The sequence below is a fragment of the Thamnophis sirtalis genome, unplaced genomic scaffold, assembly GCF_051295495.1.
Source record: "Thamnophis sirtalis isolate CommonGarterSnake01/CBP01778 unplaced genomic scaffold, rThaSir2_p1.2 scaffold_3, whole genome shotgun sequence".
Taxonomy (NCBI): Eukaryota; Metazoa; Chordata; class Lepidosauria; order Squamata; family Natricidae; genus Thamnophis; species Thamnophis sirtalis.
This window is the reverse complement of record NW_028261383.1, coordinates 53,849,726-53,861,994: the sequence shown is the minus strand read 5'-3', so window position 1 is coordinate 53,861,994 and position 12,269 is coordinate 53,849,726. Positions and strand designations below refer to the sequence as shown.

The following is a 12,269-nucleotide window of genomic DNA, read 5'->3' as shown; positions in this document are numbered from 1 at the left end:
GTGAGTTATCCTCATTCTTCCAGAAAAGGTCTCCATCTGACCTCACCACGTTTGATAATTTTTGCTCCATCTCCAACGAATCAGCTATGGGGAATCATGGAGGAAACAGATTATCTAGCTTCTTTCTAAATGGAATTCAAGGCTGGTCATAAAACAAAAATGGCACTGGTTAGTCTGGTGGATTGCCTTCATTGGGACTTGGATAGCAGTACTGCATTTGTATTGGTTCCATTAGGCTTCTTCATACCTTTTGGAACCATTATCCATGGTATTCATCTGCAAGAGTTGGTAATTGTGGGCATGGGTTACTTTAGTTTTTTGCCCACCTGAATAAGAATCCAATAGATGGTGATGTAGAATCCATATAGGGCACACTGTTCAACATCTAAATGAAACTGGATAGGTTCTGTCATTCAGGATGAAATACTGATGACATGATGACTGTTTTATGCATCATGATCTAGGGTCCATCTGGAGGAACCCTAGCAGTAGAAGTCCTGAATCAGTCCTGGAGGCTGCCTGGAATAGGCAGATGTGGAAGTTTGATAATTTTAAAAATACTGTTGTAGGATGTAAGCTGTTCTGAGCAAAGCTGTCTTTATAGTTAATTGATGGTGATTTTTGTCAATGCAGAGTGTGTTCAAGTGATGCTCCAGTTGTTTTGGGATTGCACCAAGGCACTTTTTACTATTGGCACTACCTTTGCTTTCTTTTGTCACAGTCATTCTATTTCTATTTGCAGGTCTTTGCATTTTGTTATCTTCTCCATGTTTTTTCTCTTCTATTCTGCTGTACTACCACATCCACTATATAGATTTTTTTCTTTCTTATTGAGAATCATTAAATCTGGGGTGTTATCATTATTGTTGTTCACTGTACAATTAGCCACATGTTCAGACTGGATTTGGCATTTTTGACCACCTATCAAGTCCTTTCCAAGGACCAAGTATAGGAAGATGTGGATGTTTGATGATATTAAATGTGGGTGTTTGATGGTGTTAAATTTATTATTTGGGTTCATTGCACAGTCAATGATGTATAATTATGGTTGAACAACAGCAGTGAAAGATTATTATGTTATAGATCAATTTAGAAAACTCCTGTCCTCTACAATGGACTCATGGAAGGGATTGTTCTGTAAGTAGTTTAATCTATTTGATTTTTAAAAAAAAATTAAGCAGGCAAAAAAAAATTATTAATAAAATTTATCTTGCCACATTTAACTCTCCAAAATGAATGCTACAACTTGAATACACTCATATATTTATAAGCAGTCCAAATTAAAATGCGTTTTAAACTTGATTTCTCTAGCTTTGGGAAATTAGCACAGAATGTTTGAGATTAAGACATAGTTTGAGATCTCTTAAGTTTGTTAACTCTGGTGATCTAAATCTCATATTTTGAGATGAGAAGTTAAAGTGTTTCACAGGAATTAAAGTATTTAATGGAAGTTAAATTACACAACACTAATGGCAGTTGTCACAGATATTGCAAGGATGCATTGGCTGCAGCCAGCCAAATAAACAAACAGACAGACAGACAAGCAAGTAAGACTATTGAGGAATCTTTTGCTGTTTTAAATATTATTAGTTTTTCCCAACCACTTCCCACCATCTCTTTAGAAACATATACAAAGGAACTATTACTGATTGGCCTAAAAGCAAGAAATGGAGACATTTAATTCTTACTTCACTCACTCTCCCCAGGTTAAGAGAAGTTTCAGAAGAACTTTTCAGCAGGAAAATAACATGGAGAAAAAGACTCTGCTATCGTGTTATAGAGTAGTCCTGGTGTGAGGGGGTTAATGTAGAAATAATAAGTGCCATTGGAATTGAATATATTTTAGAACTGTGTGAAGTTTGGCTTTATGTCTGAAAAGCCTGCTCGAATATATATAAGGTTCTGCCCTTAGTTTTATTTATTTTATATGCCACTCATGTACCCTGCAGAAATGTGGTTGGCAATCAAGCAGAGAAATAAAAAGATCTAAGGTTAGGAAACAACAGTGATAAAACTATAAGCAACATTAAAGATCAATCTGATCTTAAAGATCAACGTTTATCTCATTCTTGTCTTGTGTAAAGCCTAAGAATGCTAATTTTAATAACATTAATCAACATACAATGAAAAGAAACACAAGAGACAAGATTATGCAAATAACAAGGTCTTTAGAAAGCAATTTAAATAAGAAGACTATAGGTGAGGGCTAATATTAACTTATTCCATAAAAACCGTAAATATTTTGGAAATTATACACTACTGAGCATCCCAAAGGTGCTTTTTTCAGGAGGCAATTGGACTTTCTTGTTTTTTCTTTTGAAAATGCTTCACTTTTAATCCAAGAAGCTTCTTCAACTCTGACAGGATAGTAAGAAATCCATCCCCACTATCCTGTCATAGCTGAAGAAGCTTCTTGGATGAGAAGTGAAACATCTTCAAAAGGAAAAAAAAAAAGGAGAGTCCAGTTGCCTCCTGAAAAAAAATATCTTTGGGACAATCATGACCTGGATGACTGAGAATCTCTACAGACTACACTACTGAGCATATGTCAGTCAGAGTTACAACTAGATTTCATCAGGATTAGAGTGTACAACAAAGGGAAAAAAAACTTCTTCTAAATTCCTAAACTCAATCTATTCAGAAAATGTTAAACAGTAGGGAAATAGCTGTGAAAATGCTGTGAGGATGACGGATTAAAGATTCTTCTATCATTTGAGATGGATGTTTGAGATCTCCCGAGGTTTTCATCGGAGCCCCATATGAAATTATTTTGTCATTTTTTCCTGCTTAGATATGGAATTCATTTCAGATTAATTCACAATCAGAAATGAAAGCTATTTTCTATTTTGATCATATCCTGGCTGAAGTTCTGTGATTTTTAAAAAAAAACACCATTGATCTGGATTATAGTTTTTAATGGATTAAAAAACCATAAAGCACGCCATACTAGACGGAAGTCCCGAACCCTATTAGATGATGGTTATTTTTACTAATTTCATTGCTATACTTTCTTGGCTTTTTATGATATCTTGCTATTTAATATAGCTGTATTATTGCTGTTGGTAGCCTTTGAGCACTATTTACAAATACAAAAAAATATGTTGGTCTATTTATTCTAAAATTTGATTCTTTTCCTTGTTCTTAGATTGTAGAGTTTATTTCCTTTGCAGAAAGCTTTATAAATTGTAATAGTCTTTTCCCCTTAGTACAAAATAAGATATTAGAAGTAAAAACATCACAAGGAAAGATAGCACTGCAATGCACTATTGCATTGAAAGTGGTGGTCTTAAACTAAAACCAGCCAAAACAAATAAACAAACAAACACAACAAAAAGAGTAAGATAAATCATGGTGGGCAAAGACAAACCCAACTCCAATCACTAGGAAAACTCAAAGTGACAGGCTCACTTAACTTCCAGATCCAGGGTGGCACAGTTGTTAGAATACAGAATGGCAGGTTATTTCCGCTGACTGCCGAGGTGCCTCCGTTTGGAAGTTCGAATCTCACCAGGCTCAAGGTTGATTCAGCCTTCCATCCTTCCGAGGTGGGTAAAATGAGGACCCAGATTGTTGGGGGCAATATGCTGACTCTGTAAACTGTTTAGAGAGGGCTTTGGAGCACTGTGAAGTGGTATATGTCTAAATGCCATTGCTATTGCTAGATCCCATGCACAAGGGAACCATGGCATTTCAAGGACTAGCTAAATATTATATAGCATGATGCGGTATAGTGTTGCTCCTGCTCTTCAGCTACTCATGGATTTCAAATCAATGCTGCAACTGTGGTAGGGAAGAGCTGACCATGTGATCCTCTTGTTTCCTTTCTTTCTTTTGCCCTCAATTGCCGCAGCCTGGAAAGTACAGAACAGAATAACAGAATTGGAAGGGACTTTGGAGGTCTTCTAGTCCAACTCCCAGCTTAGACAGGAAACCCTACACCACTTCAGATGGTTATCCAATTGCCTTTGAAACACTTCCAGTGTTGGAGCATTCACAACTTCTGGAGGCAAGTTGTTCCACTGATGAATTGCCCTGTCAGGAAATTTCTCCTTAGTTCTAAGTTGCTTTTCTCCTTCATTAATTTCAACCCATTGCTTCTTTTCCTTCCTTCAGGTGCTTTGGAGAATAGCTTGACTCCCTTTTCTTTGTGGCAGCCCCGGAGATATTGGAACACTGCTATCATGTCTCCTCCCCGCAGTTCTTCTTTTGATTAAACTAGACATACCCAATTCCTGCAACCATTCTTCATATATTTTAGCCTCTAGTCCCCTAATCATCTTTGTTTCTCTTCTCTGCACTCTTTCTAGAGTCTCCATATCTTTTTTACATCTTGGTGACCAAAACTGGATTCAGTATTCCAAGTGTGGCATTATAAAGTGGTATTAACATTTCACGTGTTGTTGAGTAGCTCAGTATCAGGCTCCCTTATGGCCACAGGTCCTCTCTTGGGCCAAGAAACAATTTTATAACCCAAGTCTACTTAATCTAATCTACTTAAAATAATTCCTAAAGGAAAAAAGTCATTTGTTGAAAATGTAAGGGGAACAGCTGAACTGTTTACTTTTTTCCTTCTGTTCAGTCATGCTCAATTCACAGAGATTTATTTATTTATTTATTTATTTATTTAATTAATTAATTATTAGACTTATATACCACTTCATAGGGCTTTCATCCCTCTCTAAGCGGTTTACAAAAAATTTTCAGCAAATTGAGTCAGCAACTTCAGCAACAATCCGGGTCCTCATTTCACCCACCTCGGAAGGATGGAAGGCTGAGTCAACCTTGAGCCGGTGAGATTAGAACCGCTGAACTGCAGATCACAGTCAGCTAAAGTGTCCTGCAGTACTGCACCCTAACCACTGCGCCACCTCGGCTCTTACCTAGATTACCTAGATGTTTCTCTGCAGTTTTCTTGGTAAGGTTTCCCAGAAGTACTTTGCCACTGTCTTCTTCCTAGAGAAAGTGATTGGCCAAAAGACACCCAACTGGCTTGATGGCTAAAGTGGGACCAGGATCACTTCCTAGAAAACAGACAGTCTTCTGGTTACTAGTCTGATCCCTTAACTAGTCTGATGGCTCTCTAACATTCGAAAGATGCATTTATGTTCTAAAAGAAAAACTGTGTGGCCCATTTAAAGCAGTCAAGCAAATAGGAAAAGGTGGGAAAGTGCATGATTTTTAGCCCCAAAATGATGAATGAAGAAACTAAAGAAGTGGCAATTTGAGAAAGCTGTAAACAAGTGCAGCAAACAGATATGTAATTGATCTGTCTGTAAGCTAATAGAAAGATAAGAATCAGGACTCCATATATATCACAACAAAATAAAATAAAAACAAAGTCCCTGGAGTGAATTGTACTTCCTCAATAGTCCCATCATGAAATAATGTTATTTTAAAAATTATTTGCTAGAGTCAGGATAGAAATGAAACCATCATTATTTTACACTACATTACACTATTTTTTTTTCTTCCCTCTGATGACTTTTCTAGGGTCAGTAGATGTGTTTCATGGCTATACGTAAATTTAGCTTTTTTAATCCAACATATTATAACTAGAATTCCTATATATATATTTCTTTTAATGAACCTTTAATCTCTTTATTTGGGGTACAGTTGAGGTGACTGAATGGAGTATCTACTGGCCAGATGCCCTTCCTGACAACTATGCGGAGTTCACAGCAGATATTTTCTCTTTGCGTCCTGATAGAGAAACATCTGCCCCTGCCTAGGATTTAATTCTCAACCTGGAGGGTGAATGTCTTCACCTCTAGGCCACCACGCTGCCTAGATTACAATAGAAAAACCAAGTGTCAAAAAAGATGAGGTCCGTTTCCTGAAATGAATAGAGAAGTACTTGCATGTATCAGAATTATTTTCAAAGGCTACCGGAATTCCCATATGACTTGGCAAATTACTTGAACAAAACTGGTAATAAAATGTGACACCTTTGGGATGAAAGTTTTATCACAGAGTAAAATTTCATCAAATGCACAAATAGGTGGCTTCTAGTGTCAGCTTTTCCTTCACTTAAGCTTGGTCAGATTAAAGGCATTCACAGTTCTGAAGGCTTTAAAAACCACGAGAGAAAAGGCAACTAATGGAATTTTTCCCAAGCAGACCCCTGAGAAGAACCCGTCCCTATGATAATCATGTCAGGAAACTACGGTTAGCAGCATTCCACTCCCCAGTGTTCATTTAAATTTGAAATGCCATCTTCGTTTTATATTTTGTGTCAACAGGGAAATGATTTGAGAAATGTCTCTAAAAGTTGTGGATGGCTGCTATAATTTCTTGAGAGTCTGAGTAAACTGAACTTCCACCCCTCTTACTGTGAAAGCTATTTTCACAAATCCCAGTATACAGCCTGACACATGCTACTTGATGACGAATTTATGTATGTCTATCAGCTCTGGAGTGCAAAATAAAAAATGGAATGGTAGCTCAGTAGATCCCAGCAAAGAGATACAAAAAATGGTTTAATAGTACTTCAGAGATTTGCAGCATAGGTAGTGTAGCCCTAAATCAGTGATGGGATCCAGCCGGTTCATACCTGTTAAATTACACCACCATCACCACCGCATTATCAAAGTGGATCCTGGGGGCTGCGCTGCAATGGAGAAATGGGCAATGGAGTGGCCAGCTTGAGGGAAGGAGAAGGCCACTTTCTTTCTTTCTTCTTCCTGCTCCTCCTCCTTCCCTCATACTGGCCATTCCATTTCCTGTTTCTCCATTCAAGTGCAGCACCCAGGATCCACTTTAATAGCGGAAGGAGGGAGGTAATTTAAGAAATGGTTTGCCCAGGGTCAGGTTGGCTATCATGGAAGGCTTGTCCTGCATGTGCAGCAGAGATGGAGCCGAGGTGGCGCAGTGGTTAGGGTGCAGTACTGCAGGCCACTTCAGCTGACTGTTATCTGCAGTTCAGCGGTTCTAATCTCACCGGCTCAAGGTTGTCTCAGCCTTCCATCCTTCTGAGGTGGATGAAATGAGGACCCAGACTGTGGGGGCGATATGCTGACTCTGTAAACCGCTTAGAGAGGGCTTTCAGCCCTATGAAGCGGTATATAAGTCTAACTGCTATTGCTATTGCTATGGAGGATGGGGATGGACCATACCTCCCATGACAGCCAACCTGACCCTGGGTGAACCGGTTGTTAAATTATTTGAATCTCACCACTGCCCTAAAGTCATATAATGAATAACAGATTACTCTCAACCAGTTAATCCATAGCAATATGGAGAATATACTTAATGAACTTTATTAGCCAGTAATAGGAACTTTTCCCTTTGTCTGTCTTTACATGGCTATGACATAACAATCTCAAAATTAAACAAATATGTGATGTTTAACCTTCTCCATTCCTTCCTGTGAGAAAAAAACAATAGAAGAAGGCAGCTCTAGCTAGTTTTTTATAGTAATATCCATGACCCAAAGCCATACCTTATTTTGAGAGGTGATGCCGTTCCCTGGAGAAAAGGAGGTAGCTGTAGAACCTTTAAGATCCTGGTTTGCAGAATCCTATTATAGGATTATAACAAGAGAACAGATCTTTTTGTACTGTTTTCATAGCTATGTAAATTATCTCTTTTATATAGAGACAATACTATAAAACATATTTCCTTAATATTAGTAGCTAATCTTGGACAAATGATTCCCCACAAAGTCATTATTCTCTACTTAAAGTCATTTAATTAGTATGTCCTTCACACAATAGATCTGTAAATTTTGTGCCAGTTATTGAAATCTGACTTTTTCCAATGAGGTCATGCTCTTACTTAGTCTTTTATGATTCAGGACCTAGCAATCAGCAGTTTAATACAAATTAACAGCTCACTTTTTAATAGATCGTCATTCCAATTCCCCCATGTTGATAATTGCAATAATTAATTCCCAGGGCTTTTCATATACATTTGATCAGAAACTTGGCATTTCCATTAGCATGGCAAAGAAAGAAGTTCACAGAGCAGACATGGCTCATTTGAAATATTACCATCAGGGTTGGTAATGGCTCAGGGTTGACTCAGCCTTCCATCCTTCCGAGGTGGGTAAAATGAGGACCCAGATTGTTGGGGGCAATATGCTGACTCTCTGTAAACCGCTTAGAGAGGCCTGAAGGCCTATGAAGCGGTATATAAGTCTACTGCTATTGCTACCATCAATAAAAACCTCATGGTTTCTCATGAAATATGATAAAAATTGAATATTAAGAATTTAATATCTAGCTAGATATGTTTTTAAGAGATAGGTAATACATGCAAACTAAGTGCCATTTTTTAAAAAATCTTCAGGTCCTTAAACTAGCAAGAAAATAATTTCCAGCCCTCTCTTACATTCATGTATTTACTTAACATGGATAAAGTACAACTTTTATTTCATATGAGCAATACAAGCGAAATTGCTAATGATAAAGAGGATGAACTTGACTTCCCTTGATTTGTTGTGTTCTTATTAAATCAGAGTACAAACGTGCCTAAAAAAATAATCTGTCCACCTGGTACCCTGCTACATGGAGGAGAGGAGAGGAGAGGAGGGAAGAGGAGAAGAGGAGAGGAGGGGAGGGGTGGGGAGAGGAGAAGAACTCTCTTAAAAATACTTTTGTGCAGATGTATAGAATTGTAGGAAGGGAAGGGAAAAGAAGGGAAGGGAAAGAAAGGAAATCAAAAGAGACAGTTGGTAGCCTCACCCACTTTGGTAAGCCCCACTTACATGGAAGGTGAGTCCCAATAACTGAAGCATGTTGCCTTTTTAACACATCCTTTTGTGCTAATCTAACTATGGAAGAAGCATCTGTTATTTCATCCCTGATTGTAGGAAGAGCAAGCAGCTGAGTCAGAGCAGCAGTGAATGGTAGCTTAGTTTCTCTCTCTCTCCCTCCCTCTCTCCCTCTCTCTCTCTCTCTCTCTCCCTCCCTCCCTCTCCCCCCCTCTCTCTGTAATTATAGAAATTATTTATAAAGTTCAGAGTCTTCTCAACTCAGATGTCTTATAATTATAATTAAAAAGAAAAATGGGGAAAAAATAGAAAGAAATAGAATTAGAAATCATGAGCGACCTGAAGACAAACATATAAACCAAAAGAACCAACACAGGCTTAACCATCATTCTGCCTCAAAGCCTGGGAGAATAGCCAAGACTTTAATAGCTTCTTCAACACTGTCAACGTAGAAGCCTTCTAGATGTCTATACAGCTTTTGAGTGTAGCAATTCTATGTCATGAGCTTATGATCCAATGATACAATTTAGTTGCATTGAATATGTTTACGTATGAGAAGGAGGGAATAAGAGCATTCACAAAATCTTGTTTCATTGCTGTTCTGGACGGTCCAGTGATTTTGGATCCCCCAAAGCAGGATATGATTAAAAAAAGAGGCCATTCTACATTTTTAACAAGTGCCTGTTAAAAACAACTGTTTTTATTTAGGGTCTATTGTATAGCTGTGAGAAATTCTGGTTCAAAGTTTGGTCAGTCATTAAATTCAAGGCACATCAGGTTCAGTGGTGGGTTGCTAACCGGTTTACTACCGGTTCACTCGTGTGAGCAGTCACACCTGCGCACAATGCTTATGCACAGAAGCTTCTGCTCATGTGCAGAAGTGTCTGGACAGGTGGGCGGACCCTCCTGCCACTGCCACTGCCACTGCCACTACCGGTTTGGTTAAACTGGGCCTAACCGGGAACAACCCACTTCTGATCAGGTTATTTCATTATAACCCATTGCTATAAGAATATGATGAGATCTAGATATGAAAATGTCATAAAGCAGCAATGTCTCTTTGTTTCTACAATTTTATATTTAAGAAAACTCAAAACATATACAAATACATCTATCTCTGTGTGTGTATACACACACAAACTCACACACACAGAACTATTTTCTTTTATAGTAAATAATATTACAAAAAACACAGAAAGGTAATAAGAAACAGAAAGCAAAATAAATTGAAAGTATCAGATAAGATCAAGAATAGCAAAAATAGCTAGACTACATTACAGCAACACTATTTATTATACAGTAGCTCTCATTACCATTTTTCCTTTTAAAAAAATAATCCTTTTTTGATCCATCCTGTATTTTGTTCTGTTGTTTAAATTTATATCTCCCTTGCTAAACACCTCATAGCATCAACCCAGTCATGATTTTCTCCCCCTTCCTCGTGACCCGTACATTCTTCCATATATTTGTTTTGCAATTTGATTCTTTCCCACTCTGTAAACCAAACCATTTCAATATATTTCAATTGTCACTCACTTTTGTACTCAATTTATGTTGATTTGGCACCCAATCATTCTTTCTCTCATGTCTATTTGTTCCACTACACACATTTCATGTAGCCTACTATTGTGTTTCTCCTCATGTAACCAATTCTCATTTCCTGATAACATGTGGGCAAAAGCACATTGACACATAGCTATTTTTTCTTATTCAACAAACATTTATTTCTCGCAACACATCCCGTACTGCTTATAACCACCACTTACCCAATTAATACAACAATTAAAAGCACAAACACAAAAGGAATGATTATAAATAACTACAGAGCCAACAAGCAAATGCATAATAAAAGTTCAAGCCGTGCAATATTGAATAAACAAAGCAAATAAGCCGACAGCTTAGCAAGAAATGAGAGAGAAAGAGAATAAAGGTTGACACAGAAATAATCACATGTATAATTTAGTAAGGACAAAAATGTCTTGCGGCTTTATGTTTCATTCTTCTTTCAATCCCTTCCCCAACTTTCAGCCAGAAGAAAATTTAGGGCCAGGGTCTGACTAAAAGCTTGACAAATGAATGACTAAATACAAGGGAGATAGTCATGTTGTTTTAAGGCCATTGAATGTTATTTTTGTCTGTACTTTTTTTAATCTTGGCTTGGGGCTTTTTCAAAAAAATAATTTTGAATTTTGAGTTGGAAAAAAAAATTCCTTTTTCTTAGATTGGAGCCTGGCAAATCACTCACAGGTCAAAAGTGACCTTCAGCCCCACAAGTCATACATTCCTGAAACAAAGAGAGCAATATTGTTGTGTTGATTTGGTGCTGGATGTTGCCAGCTAAGGGATTACATAGTCATTAACCAGCTGCATAGTCTTTCCCAGAGAGCTCATCACAAGAGGGAAGACTGAACAAGTGTTTCAACTGCTGTGCCCTGATTTCCTACTAAGCCACTGGGTTGTTGATGGCAGACTTATTAAACATGGACTTCATGAAACAATCTGTCACCTCTATGATAGTGAGAATCACACACTCAACAGTGAGCCGAAAAGTGAAACCACATCTACAGATAGACTTCTTCTGCCCTGATGAAATTCTTGTCATAGCAGTTGTTGACATTTCATAAAACTCCTCAGTGCCTCCAAAGGCGCAGCTGGAGACTTCTCATCTTATTAGATAGTGGTTGAATGGCACAATAATTAAGCAAGTACACAGGCTTGGATGGCATTCATTATTAAAGCTTTGACATTTTTAGTTCAGTCCCACAGTGAACTTTCAGAGTCAGTTTTTGTTGGGTGACTATACCGAGGTGGGTTTCATTATAACTAACTTAAGATAAAATGCATATTTGCACATTTGTTTAGAGCATTTACCATTTTACAGACAATCCAACAGCGTTTTTCAGGCACAACAAAGTTCATGGAATAGACAGAAATTAGGCTTCTCAGGTAGTAAATATAGGAAAGCATCTGATGAGAAAATAGAGCTAAGAGACAGGTGTCTATTGCTTTACCATAACAAGTAAAGTAATACCATTTACTATTATTGTCACTACTACTATTCCTGCTGCTGCTGCTGCTGCTACTACTACTTATGTAGTCAGTCCAAACTGGGTTCATTGCACATTATAAAGGTTATTAATATATTATCCTTATTCTTGAAGTTGTCTAAATAATTAGATAAGCAGAAAGTAATGAAAGATTCAGCAGACTTTAGGGGCAAATTGTTTAAATGATGCCTATTATAGTAATGGACAGAAAAATGGATGTTAGAGTAGAGTAGAGTAGAGTAGAATAGAATAGAATAGAATAGAATAGAATAGAATAGAATAGAATGAGTTAGAAGGGACCTTGGAGGTCTTCTAATCCAACCACCTGCTTAGGCAGGACACCCACCACTTCACACAAATGATTATCCAATTTCCTCTTAAAAGCTTCCAGTGCTGGAGCATTTACAACTTCTGGAGGCAAGTTGTTCCACTGATCACAGTAATTATTCTAGCTGTCAGGAAATTTCTACTTAGTTCTAAGTTGTTTCTCTCCTTGATTTGTTTCCACCCCT

The 12,269-nt window shown here is 37.6% G+C and overlaps 1 long non-coding RNA gene across 1 annotated transcript in view; it reads right to left on the bottom strand.

Annotated features, from left to right (window-relative positions):
* LOC148047972 (uncharacterized) overlaps positions 1 to 8,810 on the bottom strand; it is a 44,365-nt gene extending 35,555 nt beyond the window's left edge. The window contains exons 1-2 of the long non-coding RNA XR_015695771.1: positions 8,705 to 8,810; positions 7,439 to 7,516 (exon numbers count right to left, since the gene is read on the bottom strand). This is a non-coding gene — a long non-coding RNA (uncharacterized LOC148047972). The remainder of the gene's footprint in view (positions 1 to 7,438; positions 7,517 to 8,704) is intronic.
* Positions 8,811 to 12,269: the final 3,459 nt, after the last annotated feature.